The sequence below is a fragment of the Argiope bruennichi genome, chromosome 9 (genome assembly GCF_947563725.1).
Source record: "Argiope bruennichi chromosome 9, qqArgBrue1.1, whole genome shotgun sequence".
NCBI lineage: Eukaryota > Metazoa > Arthropoda > Arachnida > Araneae > Araneidae > Argiope > Argiope bruennichi.
Window position 1 is genome coordinate 52,037,168 of NC_079159.1, and position 19,357 is coordinate 52,056,524.

General features: G+C 35.1%; 5 non-coding genes across 5 annotated transcripts; 2 read left to right on the forward strand and 3 right to left on the reverse strand.

The window, feature by feature from the left end:
• Nucleotides 1–6,907: 6,907 nt before the first annotated feature.
• Nucleotides 6,908–7,021, reverse strand: Trnal-caa (transfer RNA leucine (anticodon CAA)). The gene is made up of 2 exons: nt 6,984–7,021; nt 6,908–6,953 (listed from the first exon to the last, which is right to left on the reverse strand). It is a non-coding gene; the product is annotated as a tRNA-Leu (tRNA).
• Nucleotides 7,022–8,778: 1,757 nt separating this feature from the next.
• Nucleotides 8,779–8,850, forward strand: Trnae-uuc (transfer RNA glutamic acid (anticodon UUC)). The gene has a single exon. It is a non-coding gene; the product is annotated as a tRNA-Glu (tRNA).
• A 1,628-nt stretch (nt 8,851–10,478) lies between these two features.
• Nucleotides 10,479–10,592, reverse strand: Trnal-caa (transfer RNA leucine (anticodon CAA)). The gene is made up of 2 exons: nt 10,555–10,592; nt 10,479–10,524 (listed from the first exon to the last, which is right to left on the reverse strand). It is a non-coding gene; the product is annotated as a tRNA-Leu (tRNA).
• Nucleotides 10,593–12,351: 1,759 nt separating this feature from the next.
• On the forward strand, nt 12,352–12,423 carry Trnae-uuc (transfer RNA glutamic acid (anticodon UUC)). The gene has a single exon. It is a non-coding gene; the product is annotated as a tRNA-Glu (tRNA).
• Nucleotides 12,424–19,241: 6,818 nt separating this feature from the next.
• Trnal-caa (transfer RNA leucine (anticodon CAA)) lies at nt 19,242–19,355 on the reverse strand. The gene is made up of 2 exons: nt 19,318–19,355; nt 19,242–19,287 (listed from the first exon to the last, which is right to left on the reverse strand). It is a non-coding gene; the product is annotated as a tRNA-Leu (tRNA).
• Nucleotides 19,356–19,357: the final 2 nt, after the last annotated feature.

The window sequence follows — 19,357 nt, forward strand, 5'->3', positions numbered from 1 at the left end:
AGTCCAGGAACTGCGTTTATTCTTGAGATTCTTTTGTTGGAAGTGAATCATTCCAATATATATTTAAAAGCCACAGAGTTTGCATGAAAATCTTTGCTTTTGTAATTAAAGGTCCAAGCAAGCCAAGGGGATCATAAATTTTTGCAATAACTGATAAAACAGTTCTCTTTGTATACTTAGCATGATTATCTACAGTCATTCTAAAGACAAAGCAATTAACTTGAGGTTTTTACAACAGACCCAGAGCTTTTACTTCGTTTGAGGAATCGAACAAGTAGTCACTATTCACACAATTACGCCTCAAAAGTTGAGGGCTCTTAGAGCATCATCTGTGCAGCTCCATCCCACAACAAGCGAGCATTTGAGTAAGTTGGGTTTGTAATTCTTTCGTAGTATCTAATGTGACTGATCCAGACAAACAACCATCCATGTAAAAGTCTGACATGACAACAGGTGCTGCAACTGGGAATTTTTCACCTTCATCAATGACCAATTGTTTCAAGGTTCATGTTGCTAAAAATGGCGCATAACTTGCGCCATATGTCACGGTTTTCAGCTTGTAAATTTTGAAAGGATCATCCTCACTATTTTTCCATAAAATTCTTAAAAGATCTTGCTGTGATTCCTCAACTAAAATTTGCCTATACATTTTTTTAACATCCGCTGTAAATGCAAAGCGATGGGTTCGAAAACAACACAAAATTGAAAACAGTTCTTCGTGAACAATTCCACCGTTCAATAGTAGAGAGTTCAGTTGGAGTAGCTTGTAAGTCATTAAAGACAATACGCAGAGGATCTATTCTGTGGGCGATGTACACTTTGATGAGGAATGTAATATGTAATATCAGGCTCTTCACAGTCGACTACTTCTGACATGTGACCCAAGCTTTGATATTCGTCTATAAAATATTTATATAGTTCCCACATAATTGGTTCTTTTTTTAAACGTTTATATAGCAAATTTAATCTCCGAAGAGCGATGTCTTTCGATTCGCCTAACTGAGAATTGCTTTTTTCTCTCATTGGCATTTTAACCACATAATGACCGCTATCCGTTCTAGTATGAGTTTTAACGTAATGCTCTTCATATATTCTTTCTTCGTTCCCTTGAATAACCTTTTCTTCTTCGAGAGCTTAAATTTTCCAAAATTTCTCCAATGTCTTACTTAGATTTTCAGTTTTTCTTGATGGGCCACAATATATTCGATTTTCAGCTATTGTATTTTCAATTGCTCCACTAACCACATATCCAAATTCAGAATCCTGCAATATTATTTTTTGTTCCGAAAACTGTATTCTATTAGGTTTCAAAATTTCGAAAAAGACCTCCGCTCCCAATAAAGCGTCAATTTTCCCAGGGCTATTAAATGATGGATCAGTTAAATTAACATTTGGCCAATTAATATGAGAAAGACTTAATGAACATGTCTAACCCATTAATACCTGAAAGCGCAATGTTTGTTTTTTCTTTCTTTAAATCTAATAAATTTGCACAATGAGTGCTTGCATAATTAGACACTGACCCGACGTCTAAAATTGCTCTCAAACACAGTCTTTCTCCACTTTTAGATACGATATAAACATTTGATGTAGCTAACAAGACGGTTTTGCCTTTCGTTAATAAACAACCGTTATTGGAAAGCAATAATTCTTTTTCCGTCTGAAGCTGTTTATGCTTTCAATGCCACTGGGTCATGTGGCAGAAACACTTGAATCGAGAGATTTATTGATATTAGAGATTGGCGCCGGCAATGAGTCATTCGACGTTACATTTTGCTTATAGAAGGCACCAGAACTATTTAATTCTTTAGAAATATGTAACAGACTTTAATGCTTTTTTCCACATTGATTGCATAAGTACTTTGATGAACAACTACTTAAATGATGACCCGTCTTTAAGCAATTAATGCATAAATTATGTTTTATGGCTACATCATATCTTTCTTTAGCAGAGAGTTTTTTAAATATATCACAAGATTATATTGGATGCGATAAATTGCACAAAATACATTTTTTATTTTTCGCATTAGAATTCAACACAAAACTTTTGTTTCGAGTTTGAGTCGAAAGTTGTTTCGTTTTCAGTAAACTATTCCTATGAACGTTTTCCAAGATCTGATTTTTTTTTTTCCATAAAAGTTAATAAATTATCCAATTCATGTATACTTCGGTATTTCTTGAATAAACCTGAAACTGTTTTTGACTTTCACTACCTAATTTTCTCAAAACAACATTTAAAATAATGATATCAGATAAATTGCTTCTTTCAAAATTTAAATTTTTCAACGTTCTTAAATTTTTATTTATGTTATCAACAATTTTTCTTAAATGTTTCATGTAACAGTTTTTCGATTTCTAAAATTGATTGAATATGGTTATCAACAATAATTCGTTTGTTTTCATATCTTTCTTCCAATGCCTGGAATTAAGACATAAATGTATCATCTTCTGTTTCCAAAAGTTTTGCTTCATTTTTAAGCGAAGCACGAAGGTAATGTAATTTTTCAGTATCTGACAAATTATTGTTACATCCATTAACATTATTAAATTGATTTTTAAATGTTGCAAATTCTAAATAATTGCCTGAAAATGTAGGAGTTATGAAATGAGAAAATGAGTAGCGCTAAGCGTTATGGCGAGGGTGTATGGGTGAGTGGTTGCTGATGCTGTTGCTGCGTCACGTGAGTCTGACGACTGTGAGTAGATGGCGCCACAATAGCTGTACGAAGGTTGAAGGTTCATCGTCCGAGGTCACCAATGTGGCGGATTGCGACGAGCGAGCATAGAACCTGGGACTTTGTGGTTCGCAGTCCAGTAACATGACCATGATACAAAAACAATTGCTCGTGTAGCGTAGCTGTTAACTGGCTTATAAGCTTTCACCACAAATCTATTTTCAGAAAATAATTATGGATGCTAATAGCGGCATTGTTAAGAAGTGGGCCGGGAAGGCAAAGGTGTCATGGGTGCAACTGTTGGGAAACGCTGTGGAAGCGGTATCTTTTATGTTTTTAAGAACAGAAGTAGGAATTGAAAAATAAATGCTATGTCCTCCTCGAGTGGTGCTGACCACAATACCACTAGGTTATATACTAATTCACACTTGTGTACTGGTATCCTATTTATATGAGAATGAATCTAATCTTGGTTATAGTTTCACCTTTTAATCGTGTGGCATTTCTTTCAAAAAAAGCAATCGCATTTCTCTATCATTGGTATTGTAAAGACGTTAATATTTTAACCTGAGATTTAATCTGAATAAATATTAGGTATATCCATTTACAAATTTTTATTGCTCAAATTATGCTTCTATTGTAGTCTTTTTTATTATTTTCTCGTTTATTATTATATGAAGAAGAATAATATTTAAATTATCGTAACCTCTAAAAAATCTGACCTCGAAATTATGTTTTAGATCCCTGAATTTGAAAAAGAGGAGATTTGAAAAGGAAGAGGAGAGGGACGTGTTTTTTTTCTTTTTTATATATGAAAAAAAAAAAAAAAAAAAAACCTCTGCAATCCTCTAAAAAAATTCGAATTCGATATTTTGACAAATTTTTATTTTTGATACCATCTGGTTGGTCTGTACTTTCGCATATATGTAAACACGATAATTAAAAAAAATATAATAACTGAAACTTGATATGAGATCTTGTGATTGTTATTGTAATCCTATGCCAAATTTTAGTTTCAGTATGTTAGAAAAAAATAGAGGGGTGTCAAAAACACATATTCGATTTTCTGGTACTTGAATAATAACTGCATACCTGCAATTAATTATCAGAGATCTCTCTCTGATAGGCTATATTTAGTAACTATTCGATAATGGTGTGCGATTAATACACAAGTTTCGCTATTTTTTTTTTTTTTTTACTGTAAAGCGTATTATTCTCATTTGCTTAAACTCTGAAAATAAAAAAAAATCAAGCACTCATTGCTTTCTCAAAATCCGTAGTTTAATGTGGGAGAAGGAAAGAATACGTTTGTGCAAGTTAGAGGTTCGAACTCGCAACATTAGGGTTCATAGCCGAGTAACAACAAAGCCACTAGACAAAAGTGTACACTCCTTTCCGGAGGTTATTATCTGGCTTATGAAGTTACCGCCACAATACTCCCCCAACAGTGAGTCGGTGGACTTTATCGCGCCAAGCGTTAAGACGGGCGACAGCGAGCGTGTGTGAGTGGTTGCTGCCGGTAGATGGAGCCACGACAGCTGAAAGTAGGATGCGGTTGTTCGGAACCAGTGTCACCAATGTGCAAGTTGAGGTTAGAACTCGCAACGTTTAGGTTCATAGCCGAGTAACAAAGCCACTAAACAAAAGTGTACACGCCGTACCGGAGGTTGTTATCTGGCTTATGAAGTTACCGCCACACGTTTTTAGAGAGTACAAGAAAGTTTCGGGAAGACCCACTGTTTGAAATTATAACAAAGATCACCCATCAACGTTATGAGCTAATAGGATTAGTATGTGCCCTCAATACTCATCACATAGCTTTCTACCCAGTTTTGAACGAAATCCATTCCTTGATAGATCAAAAACACAATGAGTGGAAGATGATATTCAGCATATGGTCGCATCTGAAATGTTGATTAGTAGAAAATTTAAGATCAGTTATGACAAATGATCAACTGCCTTTCGATCTGTATTTTCGTGTTAATGTCAATATCAAGAAAAAGGAATGATATGTATATATGGTTTCAAAAAAGTTAGACTTCTGCCTGATAAAAAAAAATAGTTTTAAATGGTAAATAGTTCAACATTTGTACATAATGATATTAAATTATACGAAGATAAAAAAGAAAGTGCCACTATGTAAGTATATGAAAAGGCAGAGGGGAGGAATACACGCTTAATATTGACCAGGACATCCAAATATGCATAATGTTGGATAATATTTCATGCTATTTTATATTCCAAATTTTCTGGTGTATCCTGATAAAAAAAAACCTAGTAATAAAAGATTTACAAACTTGTGTAGAAAAGCATTTTCAATAAAGATGAATTGAAACAAAATATCAAAGAAATAACTTCTAAAAAGATCGAGAAAAGATACAAAAATATTATTTATTTATTTATTTAACTCATTTATTTATTTATTAAATCAAAAGAAAAAACATCATGACGGAAGTGGCATAATAAACTTTATTCTTTCTAACGTCTCTTGATCTCAAGGATGGGTATATTTTGCCATATATTTTGGATGCAATATGCCTATTAAATTTTAAGGCATGGAAAATTTCACCCAGGCGGCCCGGGTTCGATTCCCGGCATGGGAAGACGGAGGTTCCGAGGTGAAATGGTTCGCACTCTGGATTCTGAGTCCAGCGATCGCAGATCAAATCTTAGTGGTACCTCCCTTTTCATAATGATTCTTACATTTTCATGATAAAGAAAGCGTCTTTCCGGGTGCGTGAACAATTCCTTTCATAAAAATATCATTTCTTATCTAACAATTTATGAATTATCATTTTATATCTTTTCAATAAAAAAGTCAAATTACGATTTGATAAAAATAAAAAAATAATAATTCAATGGAATCAATCTACTACAAATCACTGCGCTTGAAAATTAAAAGTGTATGTACTCGAAATAAGAACGGAAATATAAATTCCACTTCTGTTTTAAAACCTATACAAAGCAATTTGTTTTACAGAAGTCTTAATATTAATTTTGGTGAAATCATGCATTTCAATGGGTTCATGGAAAATCGAATTTATATTCATTTTCATCACACAAATAAAAACATTTCTAATGGTTATATAAATTTAAATTCTTGCAAACATTAGAAAAAATAATACGGAAGTGAAATTGATATCTTTAAAAAAGTGTTTGGATTTTATGATAGTTACAAACCATTCTTACTTTCGCGTGTACGTGGTATAGAGAAATTATTGTAATCGGCAAAGAATTTCAAACTAAGGATATTGACGAATCACCACGTTTTTGACCTCCCTGAGTCTGAAAAACACATCTTTGATAAATATCCGCTATCTATCTATGACAAAGATAATTCTTCAAGGCGTTGAGCTAGACGGATGAAATTCGGCATATTATCTGTATAAAAAATATGTGGATTTCTATGAAATTTTGAGCAAAATTCTTTGAGTGGAAGTCTATCTCTCCGGCTGTTTGAATTGTATTTAACACGGTAACAAGAAGAGCTAGATGGATTAAATTGGGTTTACAGATTTATTTAACGTCTATAGTGTAGACAATTATAAAAATTTGAGCCAAATCAAACAAAGGGTTGACCGTCTGTTGGTCTGTACTTCCAGAAATATGTAAACGCTCAAAGACGCAATGACTTAAAATGACAAATTTAGTATGGTATATTGTGACTACAAGTGTAGTTTCTTGTCAAATTTTTGTTTCAATCGCCAGGGAAAAAAGTGCCTAAAACAAAATTTTTGATTTTTGGATACTATTAACTGCATGCCAGGGAGTAATTGTCAAAAAATTCGCAGAGGATTACATACCATAAAAATGCTCAATTTCCTGCCAAAAATTACTATTTTGTAACTGTTTTACATCAGTGTCATGCAAGACGCTCTGTGAGATAAGAATCTATGCGAAAAAGTTTTCGGGAGACAAACCCCATTGGTTACTCTTATTTTTATTGCTGGGAAGAAAGTATGGCTTTCGTAAAGGTATTTTTGCCTTTAATCTTATTGCACTATTGTGTTGAACAATACTTTGTATTATTTTACATTCCAACTTTTCTCGTATATCCTTATAGAAGAGATAGAAAATGGATATAGAGGATTTAGAAAATGTTGGAGGAAAGGGTTTTCAATAAAGATTAGTTGAGACAAAATATCAGAGAAACAACTTCTAAGAAGATCGAGAAAAGACACGAAAGTGTCATTTAATTGTTTATTCTGCGTAGCTCAAAAGAAAAATCATCATGTCAGAAGTGGGATTCGAACCCACGCCCACATTCGTGGACCAGAACACTCAACTCTGCAACAGAGCAAGATTACCCTTGAGTCTGGCGCCTTAGACCGCTCGGCCATCCTGACACATACGGCCGGGGCATTTAATAATGCACTTGAAGAGAATAACAAGGTCATACAGACAAAAAAAGGCCCGATTTCAAAAAAGAATGGAGTTTGTGTGGGTTTCAATAACAAACAATTGTGATTATTCCAAATGAAACTATCTGCTGGAAAACTAAAAATATATCTCTTTTATATCAAGCTTTGAATTGTTATGAATATTAAGATTTTTTAAAATTAATCTTTACTAATTTGCAAATAGAATTTCATCCGAAGTGAAAACAAACAAGAAAGAAAGTTTTATTTTTAGTCTCTTAAAATTAGCAACTAATGAACTTTATTCTTTCTAACGTCTCTTAATCTCAAAGAGGGGTATATTTTGCCATATATTTTGGATGCAATATGCCTATTAAATTTTAAGGCATGAAAAATTTTATTTTTTCTGTCTGTTAATATCATAGCAAATGTAGTACCTGAATTATGACATTAAAAAAAAACAACTTTTGTACTTTCTGATATATATCATCTATTAAAGCACGAAAAGTTTTAATAAATAAGTATAGAAAGTCACATTTATAAAATATATATATATAACGCATTGCATGTGAAAAGTGATACAAAAATTCCAAGACTCAAGGAAACGAAATTTCAAAAATTCAGACATATTACAGACAAAGCGTGCTTGGAAGTAGTTATTATGTTTAATTAATAATGGTATAGTTTGATATGCTAAGATCGCATATCTTTGCTATGTGAAAATGTTCTAAGGATCAATTTTTGAATTTCTCGATCCAAACTGTAGGATCGGTTTGAATTAAACCACAGGTTAAGTTTGGCGTATGTAAATAATTACAGATATTTTGACCTCACACAAAATGAAACCGTTTTCAAAACCAAATGGTAAATGCTTCGTTTAACCCTTTTCACGAGCATAGTCGGTGCCTCGGTAGCGCAGTAGGCAGCGCGTCAGTCTCATAATCTCTCTCAGGAGCAATCTGAAGGTCGTGAGTTCGATCCTCACCCGCGGCAGTTCCTTTTCCGCTGCAGAGTTTGAATGTAGGATTTTATTCGCTTTTCCCATTTTAATTTTCTTATTATTTCTAGCCTTTTCCCCCAACACAACAAACAGTTTCTTTTCTGTTTTATTACTCACTAATTTCAATTTGTTTTAACGTTAACCAATTTTAAATGCACGCAAATCATTCATCATTCTATAAAAACAATTGGTTTGGGAGTTTGAATTTTAAATTGGAAAAAATATTGGGTAAAGGTCTTTTATTGCTCTAATTATTTTGTATATAAGGATCCTGTTTACCTATTCCATGTTCCCTTTCTCACCTCCTTCTCCAAGTATAAGTATTTTTTTTTTCTGTTTGTATTTTTCTGGAATATATCTCGATGCAACTTAGCTGGAATCTGAATGCAATATATATATCTCTATTTTTACACACAATTCTTCAAACAAATGGAAACTAAATTTGCATTCAGGTAAAAAGAAAACAAAGAAACAAAAAATCTTATTAAAGTACACTGCCGCTATAACGTAATAGTGAAAATCTACTTAGTTGAGATGCTACAAATGATATAATACGAAATGTTAATTTTATTACTTAGAAAGAAGAATTCGAATGTTAAAATCTGTAGCTCTTTCAATTTAGCTATTAGAATATTTGACCAAACTATTATTTAAAGAAAATGCCGGATGGTGTATTATAACAAAGTATGCAAATTCAAAAATATATCCTTGAAAGTTTGCATTCTCTGTGAAATGATTTCAAGTCTCCCATGTGGTCTAGTGGTTAGGATTCCTGGCTTTCACCCAGGCGGCACGGGTTCGATTCCCGGCATGGGAAGACGGAGGTTCCGAGGTGAAATGGTTCGCACTCTGGATTCTGAGTCCAGCGATGGCAGATCAAATCTTAGTGGTACCTCCCTTTTCATAATGATTCTTACATTTTCATGATAAAGAAAGCGTCTTTCCGGGTGCGTGAACAATTCCTTTCATAAAAATATCATTTCTTATCTAACAATTTATGAATTATCATTTTATATCTTTTCAATAAAAAAGTCAAATTACGATTTGATAAAAATAAAAAATAATAATTCAATGGAATCAATCTACTACAAATCACTGCGCTTGAAAATTAAAAGTGTATGTACTCGAAATAAGAACGGAAATATAAATTCCATTTCTGTTTTAAAACCTATACAAAGGAATTTGTTTTACAGAAATCTTAATATTAATTTTGGTGAAATCATGCATTTCAATGGGTTCATGGAAAATCGAAATTATATTCAGTTTCATCACACAAATAAAAACATTTCTAATCGTTATATAAATTTAAATTCTTGCAAACATTAGAAAAAATAATACGGAAGTGAAATTGATATCTTTAAAAAAGTGTTTGGATTTTATGATAGTTACAAACCATTCTTACTTTCTCGTGTACGTGGTATAGAGAAATTATTGTAATCGGCAAAGAATTTCAAACTAAGGATATTGACGAATCACCACGTTTTTGACCTCCCTGAGTCTGAAAAACACATCTTTGATAAATATCCGCTATCTATCTATGACAAAGATAATTCTACAAGGCTTTGAGCTAGACGGATGAAATTCGGCATATTATCTGTATAAAAAATATGTGGATTTCTATGAAATTTTGAGCAAAATTCTTTGAGTCGAAGTCTATCTCTCCGGCTATTTGAATTGTATTTAACACGGTAACAAGAAGAGTTACATGGATTAAATTGGGTTTACAGATTTATTTAACGTCTATAGTGTAGACAATTATAAAAATTTGAGCCAAATCAAACAAAGGGTTGACCGTCTGTTGGTCTGTACTTCCAGAAATATGTAAACGCTCAAAGACGCAATGACTTAAAATGACAAATTTAGTATGGTATATTGTGACTACAAGTGTAGTGTCTTGTCAAATTTTTGTTTCAATCGCCAGGGAAAAAAGTGCCTAAAACAAAATTTTTGATTTTTGGATACTATTAACTGCATGCCAGGGAGTAATTGTCAAAAAATTCGCAGAGGATTACATACCATAAAAATGCTCAATTTCCTGCCAAAAATTACTATTTTGTAACTGTTTTACATCAGTGTCATGCAAGACGCTCTGTGAGATAAGAATCTATGCGAAAAAGTTTTCGGGAGACAAACCCCATTGGTTACTCTTATTTTTATTGCTGGGAAGAAAGTATGGCTTTCGTAAAGGTATTTTTGCCTTTAATCTTATTGCACTATTGTGTTGAACAATACTTTGTATTATTTTACATTCCAACTTTTCTCGTATATCCTTATAGAAGAGATAGAAAATGGATATAGAGGATTTAGAAAATGTTGGAGGAAAGGGTTTTCAATAAAGATTAGTTGAGACAAAATATCAGAGAAACAACTTCTAAGAAGATCGAGAAAAGACACGAAAGTGTCATTTAATTGTTTATTCTGCGTAGCTCAAAAGAAAAATCATCATGTCAGAAGTGGGATTCGAACCCACGCCCACATTCGTGGACCAGAACACTCAACTCTGCAACAGAGCAAGATTACCCTTGAGTCTGGCGCCTTAGACCGCTCGGCCATCCTGACACATACGGCCGGGGCATTTAATAATGCACTTGAAGAGAGGAACAAGGTCATACAGACAAAAAAAGGCCCGATTTCAAAAAAGAATGGAGTTTGTGTGGGTTTCAATAACAAACAATTGTGATTATTCCAAATGAAACTATCTGCTGGAAAACTAAAAATATATCTCTTTTATATCAAGCTTTGAATTGTTATGAATATTAAGATTTTTTAAAATTAATCTTTACTAATTTGCAAATAGATTTTCATCCGAAGTGAAAACAAACAAGAAAGAAAGTTTTATTTTTACAGTCTCTTAAAATTAGCAACTAATGAACTTTATTCTTTCTAACGTCTCTTAATCTCAAAGAGGGGTATATTTTGCCATATATTTTGGATGCAATATGCCTATTAAATTTTAAGGCATGAAAAATTTTATTTTTTCTGTCTGTTAATATCATAGCAAATGTAGTACCTGAATTATGACATTAAAAAAAAACAACTTTTGTACTTTCTGATATATATCATCTATTAAAGCACGAAAAGTTTTAATAAATAAGTATAGAAAGTCACATTTATAAAATATATATATATAACGCATTGCATGTGAAAAGTGATACAAAAATTCCAAGACTCAAGGAAACGAAATTTCAAAAATTCAGACATATTACAGACAAAGCGTGCTTGGAAGTAGTTATTATGTTTAATTAATAATGGTATAGTTTGATATGCTAAGATCGCATATCTTTGCTATGTGAAAATGTTCTAAGGATCAATTTTTGAATTTCTCGATCCAAACTGTAGGATCGGTTTGAATTAAACCACAGGTTAAGTTTGGCGTATGTAAATAATTACAGATATTTTGACCTCACACAAAATGAAACCGTTTTCAAAACCAAATGGTAAATGCTTCGTTTAACCCTTTTCACGAGCATAGTCGGTGCCTCGGTAGCGCAGTAGGCAGCGCGTCAGTCTCATAATCTCTCTCAGGAGCAATCTGAAGGTCGTGAGTTCGATCCTCACCCGCGGCAGTTCCTTTTCCGCTGCAGAGTTTGAATGTAGGATTTTATTCGCTTTTCCCATTTTAATTTTCTTATTATTTCTAGCCTTTTCCCCCAACACAACAAACAGTTTCTTTTCTGTTTTATTACTCACTAATTTCAATTTGTTTTAACGTTAACCAATTTTAAATGCACGCAAATCATTCATCATTCTATAAAAACAATTGGTTTGGGAGTTTGAATTTTAAATTGGAAAAAATATTGGGTAAAGGTCTTTTATTGCTCTAATTATTTTGTATATAAGGATCCTGTTTACCTATTCCATGTTCCCTTTCTCACCTCCTTCTCCAAGTATAAGTATTTTTTTTTTCTGTTTGTATTTTTCTGGAATATATTTCGATGCAACTTAGCTGGAATCTGAATGCAATATATATATCTCTATTTTTACACACAATTCTGCAAACAAATGGAAACTAAATTTGCATTCAGGTAAAAAGAAAACAAAGAAACAAAAAATCTTATTAAAGTACACTGCCGCTATAACGTAATAGTGAAAATCTACTTAGTTGAGATGCTACAAATGATATAATACGAAATGTTAATTTTATTACTTAGAAAGAAGAATTCGAATGTTAAAATCTGTAGCTCTTTCAATTTAGCTATTAGAATATTTGACCAAACTATTATTTAAAGAAAATGCCGGATGGTGTATTATAACAAAGTATGCAAATTCAAAAATATATCCTTGAAAGTTTGCATTCTCTGTGAAATGATTTCAAGTCTCCCATGTGGTCTAGTGGTTAGGATTCCTGGCTTTCACCCAGGCGGCACGGGTTCGATTCCCGGCATGGGAAGACGGAGGTTCCGAGGTGAAATGGTTCGCACTCTGGATTCTGAGTCCAGCGATGGCAGATCAAATCTTAGTGGTACCTCCCTTTTCATAATGATTCTTACATTTTCATGATAAAGAAAGCGTCTTTCCGGGTGCGTGAACAATTCCTTTCATAAAAATATCATTTCTTATCTAACAATTTATGAATTATCATTTTATATCTTTTCAATAAAAAAGTGAAATTACGATTTGATAAAAATAAAAAATAATAATTCAATGGAATCAATCTACTACAAATCACTGCGCTTGAAAATTAAAAGTGTATGTACTCGAAATAAGAACGGAAATATAAATTCCATTTCTGTTTTAAAACCTATACAAAGGAATTTGTTTTACAGAAATCTTAATATTAATTTTGGTGAAATCATGCATTTCAATGGGTTCATGGAAAATCGAAATTATATTCAGTTTCATCACACAAATAAAAACATTTCTAATGGTTATATAAATTTAAATTCTTGCAAACATTAGAAAAAATAATACGGAAGTGAAATTGATATCTTTAAAAAAGTGTTTGGATTTTATGATAGTTACAAACCATTCTTACTTTCTCGTGTACGTGGTATAGAGAAATTATTGTAATCGGCAAAGAATTTCAAACTAAGGATATTGACGAATCACCACGTTTTTGACCTCCCTGAGTCTGAAAAACACATCTTTGATAAATATCCGCTATCTATCTATGACAAAGATAATTCTACAAGGCTTTGAGCTAGACGGATGAAATTCGGCATATTATCTGTATAAAAAATATGTGGATTTCTATGAAATTTTGAGCAAAATTCTTTGAGTCGAAGTCTATCTCTCCGGCTGTTTGAATTGTATTTAACACGGTAACAAGAAGAGTTAGATGGATTAAATTGGGTTTACAGATTTATTTAACGTCTATAGTGTAGACAATTATAAAAATTTGAGCCAAATCAAACAAAGGGTTGACCGTCTGTTGGTCTGTACTTCCAGAAATATGTAAACGCTCAAAGACGCAATGACTTAAAATGACAAATTTAGTATGGTATATTGTGACTACAAGTGTAGTGTCTTGTCAAATTTTTGTTTCAATCGCCAGGGAAAAAAGTGCCTAAAACAAAATTTTTGATTTTTGGATACTATTAACTGCATGCCAGGGAGTAATTGTCAAAAAATTCGCAGAGAATTACATACCATAAAAATGCTCAATTTCATGCCAAAAATTACTATTTTGTAACTGTTTTACATCAGTGTCATGCAAGACGCTCTGTGAGATAAGGCAACGGCAACGTCGTGATGTTTCGGAGTTCCGCGATGTGACAAAGTGGTCACGAGCACCTCCACATCATAATTTGGAATAGATACTTTAATTTGTTAGTTTAGGGAAAAGTTAAATTTAATTGAACTAGTTTGGACTAGCGCAATAAAGCTCTAACGTCATGAAATTTGGTATTTAATTCATATTATTATTATTTTTGATACAATTAATTAATTTAAAAATAATATTTATATTATTTATGGGGTAAAATAGAACTTTAGTGGAATTACGTTGCACGTGCCTTAACTATTGGGGCTTTTTTTGGAACTAAACTTTCTGAAGGAAAAATTTCAAGGAATTTCACGCGTGTAGCTCATCGTAGCTATCTGAGGCCAAAACAAATAATTTTGATAAATTTAATCCACCAGATTGGTAACAGAGTTAATTAATTCTCAGTTTTTTAACTGAGGGGAAATTTACATAGACATTGTCTATTGCAGCTCTAGGTCTTTTCCTAGAGCTGGGTACTGCAGGATCATAAGCAGGTAGATTAAGTAACTTGTTACGAATCTGGGGCAGTTTTTCGAAGAAATTTATTGATGTTCTTCTAATAAATTCCGAAACAGGTTCAATTTTGAGATCGTCATGTAAGATCTTTCTCCTGATATACCAGGGGGCGTTAACAATCTTCATCAGGTGCCTATTTTGAAAAACTTGCAACCTCTTAATGTTTGTGGCTGATGTCGCCCCCCATATTTGGGAGCCGTACATCAGTATTGGTCTTAAAATAGCTTTGTAGAGCAGAAGCTTGAGCCTAATCGATAGCTTACTCCTAGGAGAAATTAAGCTGTTGAGTTTAACACTCGTTCTAGTAGCTTTGGTGAGGGCTGCTTTAATATGACTATTAAAGCTTAATTTTGCGTCTAAAATTAACCCTAAGTATTTGTATTCATTTACAAAGGGGACGGGTTGGCCAAAAATTTGGATAGGGGCTAGGTCAGGCATATTCACTTTTTTAGTAAACAGGAGGCACGCGCATTTACTTGGGTTGACTTTTATTTTCCAGCCGATGAGCCAGCACTGCAAAATGGTCATGTACTGTTGAATGTTTGATATGACTATGTTTGGGTCCCTATGCTGTGTAAGAATGGCGGTATCGTCTGCAAAAATTGCTAAGTGACAATTGCTAGCTCTAGGTAGATCGTTAACATAAATGTTAAAAAGAGTTGGAGAGAGTAAACTTCCTTGCGCACAACCGCTTCGGATTGGTCTGGGGGAAGAAATTACATCGTTAACTCGTACCCGAAAATTACGAGAAAGTAGGTACGAGCGTAAAATTTTGACAAATTGCGCCGAAAATCCAAGTCGCATGCACTTGAATAGAAGCCCTTCGTGCCAAATTTTGTCAAAGGCTTTGGCTACGTCCAGAAAAAGTGCACCTGTGGTTTGGGACTTCTCAAAGCCACTGTGAATCAATTCTGTAACACGAATTAGCTGGTGGTTCGTCGACAGATTTTTACGAAATCCGAATTGCTCGGAAATTAAAATATTTTTGTCGCTGAGAAATTGATTCAGGCGTTTGAGGAGCACAGATTCGTACACTTTGCTCAAGCTACTAAGTAGCGAGATGGGACGGAAATTTTGAGGTAAAGTCAAATCAGAGTTTGGTTTTGGAATAGGGACAACCACAGCTGTTTTCCAGCAATCGGGAAAATAACACAATTCCATTAATTTATTTATTAAAAAAGTTAAGTATAAAATAAATCTAAAAGGGAGGTTTTTAATCATGCGATTTGTAATTAAATCCAATCCTGGCGATTTATTCGGCTTAAGGTTATTCATGAATTCCATGATTTCCGTGGGCCGAACGGGCTGCAGGTTGTTTACGTGTTGTTGCGATAAGAAGCTCTCCAGCTGATCTGTGACGAATTGAGTCAGTGGGGGGTTCGCCAGCCACGCGTCCGCGTGGGGGGCAAACTGGTCCTGTAGGCTATCTGCCAAAGTTTCCGCCTTTTCAATGGGAGCAAGAGCGAGTTCCCCCGTCCCCCCTCTGAGGGGGGGAATCGGGGAGAATGGTTTTCTGATAAAGGAGGAGCGGCGCCAGAGGCCTTTTGTGTCTAGGTTCTCTAATTGACTAGCTCGCTGTTGCTCGAAGTGACCTACTTTTAACCCTTTGATCTCATCCTGGATTCTGCGAAGTTCCGTTCTCACTTGAGGGTCGCGAGAACGTTGCCAAATTCTTCGCAGGTAATTTCGCAGTTTAATTTTGGTTTTGATTTCGAAAGGAAGCTTTTCTGGAGGTTTATTAAATTTTGGTTTTGAGGCATCTGCGAGCGCCTCCGTTAGAGTTTTTCCTAGACTTCCAACTGCAAATTCTGCGTCATCATTGCTATGAATTTTGAAGGGAGGGAGGGGTTTTAAATTTAAGATATGCCGAAAGTTCTCCCAGTTGGTGGAGAAATGTGCTGGTGAATTTAGAGAAAAGGTTCCAGTATCAAAAGTCAAAACTACTGGAAGATGATCAGAATCTAAACAATTTAGCACTCTAATTTGAGAGTGGAAAGGAATTCGCTTTAATATTGCGAAATCTATGACGGAGTCATTTGAGCTAACTTGATTAATGTGGGTTGGAGAGTGGGGCGCCAAAACATTGACTCCGTCCTGCGTTGCAAGAAAATTAAACAACTGCATTCCATACCTAGTTGATTTATAGTTATTCCAGGCGATATGACCTGCGTTCATATCGCCCGCAATGATGACGTTTGGGCCTAAATTTAAAAGTTTTTCTAAATCCTCCAGAGGGAACATGTACGAACTCCCAGATCGTACATATGCTGACACAATTTTGAGAGGGGGGAGATTTCCTAATTTAACCTCAATAATTGTCGCGTCTATCCTCTCTAAAACGGGAGTGGGGATGACGTGATGTTCAATTATTGATTTCACATAAATACAAGTGCCTCCATGATTGCCTGGCCGATTAATATTATTTCCGGATCTATCTGTTTTATAGATCCGGTAATTAGCGATTAGGGGTGTGAACTCCGGGGGGAGTCGGGTCTCTTGTACCAAAAACACATCAAGATTTTGCTCTGAAACAAAGTCTCTTACTTCCGCGATCTTGTTACGCAAGCTATTTGCGTTCCAAGTGCAGACCTTAAGATTATGCAAGTTTATTATGTTGTTGCGATTGAATGTTAACGTTGGGGACCGTAACTAAGACTGACGTATTCTTGGAAAAGAAAATACGCCATATCAGCACCGTGGGATGCAGCACGAATTGCTGGTAATGCCTTTCTAAAGGCTTCGAGTAGAAGAGGTGGTTCACACCAATCTTCTCTCATTATTGTAGCTAGGCCAGAAAAAATGTCGGTGAACATTTTAGAATTTTTAGCATCCGCTGGGACCGACTGATTTGGAATAGAGGTTTTAGCAACTGATGGAGTTGTTTCGCTCTCCACTGGGGTCTCTAATGGAGGAAATTCTGACTCTGAATTTGTCAGAATTTGTGCGAATGACACATTTCCTTCCACTTTCCTGAAATTTTTAGGAGGTCGATGCGTCCTGGGTACATCCCATATGGATTTTTTGGAGGGGTGATTTTTAAGGAAATTAGTAGTGGTGTTATTTCTACCACTTTGTCTAGGGAAGCGGGGACATTGGCGCCAGTTCGCTGCATGCTCACCTGCACAATTTGCACACGTAAGTTTATCCTCATAGGCTAAAGTACATTCCTTAGCCCTGTGAGGTCCTGCACACTTGACACATTTAATGGGTAATTTGCATGCTTCAGAGCTGTGGAAGAAGCCCTGACACCGCCAGCATTGAGATGGCCCCTTCCTTCCTCTGTATCGCTCCACTGAAATTTTCGTGCCAAACATTTCAGTGAGAGTGTAGACCGTCTCTGACAGAGGTCCGTTTGCTACTTGAACGTAGAATAACGTCATCGGTGATTTTGTTTGAAATTTGGTCAGTTGAGTTATGCTAACAGCTGAGAAGCCTTCCTTAAGAAATTCCGATTTAATGTCCTCAATAGGAGTGCAGGATGGAAGTCCTCGAATAACTACTTTTATGGGCCTATCTTGTTTCAGCATAAAGGTTTTAAACTCAGCACCCTGAGATTCGAGGAGGTGGGATAGGCTTCGGTGCTCTTCCTCAGTTTCGACAGTTAATTTTAGAAATTTATTGCTCATTACTGAGCGTAGGGAAGGAGCCTCTAATTTTAAGATATTAAGCATAGTTCTAAAGTCTGCTCGGGGGGTAACAAAAAAGGGCGGTACTCTTTTTTGTTTTGGTTGTGCAGGTGAGGGATCGGCATCGACCTCTTCGTCTAGCGCAACCTCTTCTATTCCTTCAGGAACTTTTTTAATTTCGATTTCTTTATTTTTAACATTATTGGGTTTTAAGTTTTTAATTTTTCTGACAAGGTGGGCAGCCGGGGCTATAAACCCATCCTCGTCAGCAACACGTTTTTTACTTTCTTTAACTGGACTGCCTTTTGGCGAAGAAACACTCTTATTTTTATTTTCACTAAGATCTATTTTCCTTCTAGGTGCAGCTTTAACATTTACATTAGATTTTACACTTTGATTAGATTTGACATTAGAGTTAACATTTTTAGCTTCTACATTAGAGGCTGCGCTAGGAGCATTTTTCGTCCTAACCTTTTCACAGATAAAGTTAAGCTTTCTAACATTTTCAGGAAGTTTAAACAGGGGGATCCCTAATTTAATTAGCAATTGATTCAAACAGCCGCTTACCTGCTGAATCTCCCTCTTGACTTGAAGGTGCTGTCCTTCATCCTTTGCAGCTGCCAGCGCTTGGGCCCAGTTGCCCAGGTTTTCTTTGAGCGAGATGGCTTGCGTGATTTCGAGACTATGCTCTGCGATGAATTCGTCCGTCACTTCTATTGACGCTGGGGAAATTGGTCTTGGGACCGATTTAATTTCTTCTGTTCTTGTTACTTCTTCACTGGAGTTACCTTGGCACTGTTGTAAATCCATAGAATTTTCCTCATCGGATGATGAGCTCAGCTCCCCCTTTCCGCTCAGGTTCTGATAAGAACCAGTCCGGGGGGTCTGCGCTCCAGGCATCGTCCGCTTCGTCGGCGTAATCACCCGCAAAAGCAGCTCCTGCTCCGTCGGAGACGGAGCTCTCTCCACAAACGACCTCTCCATTTGGAGTCCAAATCGAGAATCCCTGTGAGATAAGAATCTATGCGAAAAAGTTTTCGGGAGACAAACCCCATTGGTTACTCTTATTTTTATTGCTGGGAAGAAAGTATGGCTTTCGTAAAGGTATTTTTGCCTTTAATCTTATTGCACTATTGTGTTGAACAATACTTTGCATTATTTTACATTCCAACTTTTCTCGTATATCCTTATAGAAGAGATAGAAAATGGATATAGAGGATTTAGAAAATGTTGGAGGAAAGGGTTTTCAATAAAGATTAGTTGAGACAAAATATCAGAGAAACAACTTCTAAGAAGATCGAGAAAAGACACGAAAGTGTCATTTAATTGTTTATTCTGCGTAGCTCAAAAGAAAAATCATCATGTCAGAAGTGGGTTTCGAACCCACGCCCACATTCGTGGACCAGAACACTCAACTCTGCAACAGAGCAAGATTGCCCTTGAGTCTGGCTCCTTAGACCGCTCGGCCATCCTGACAC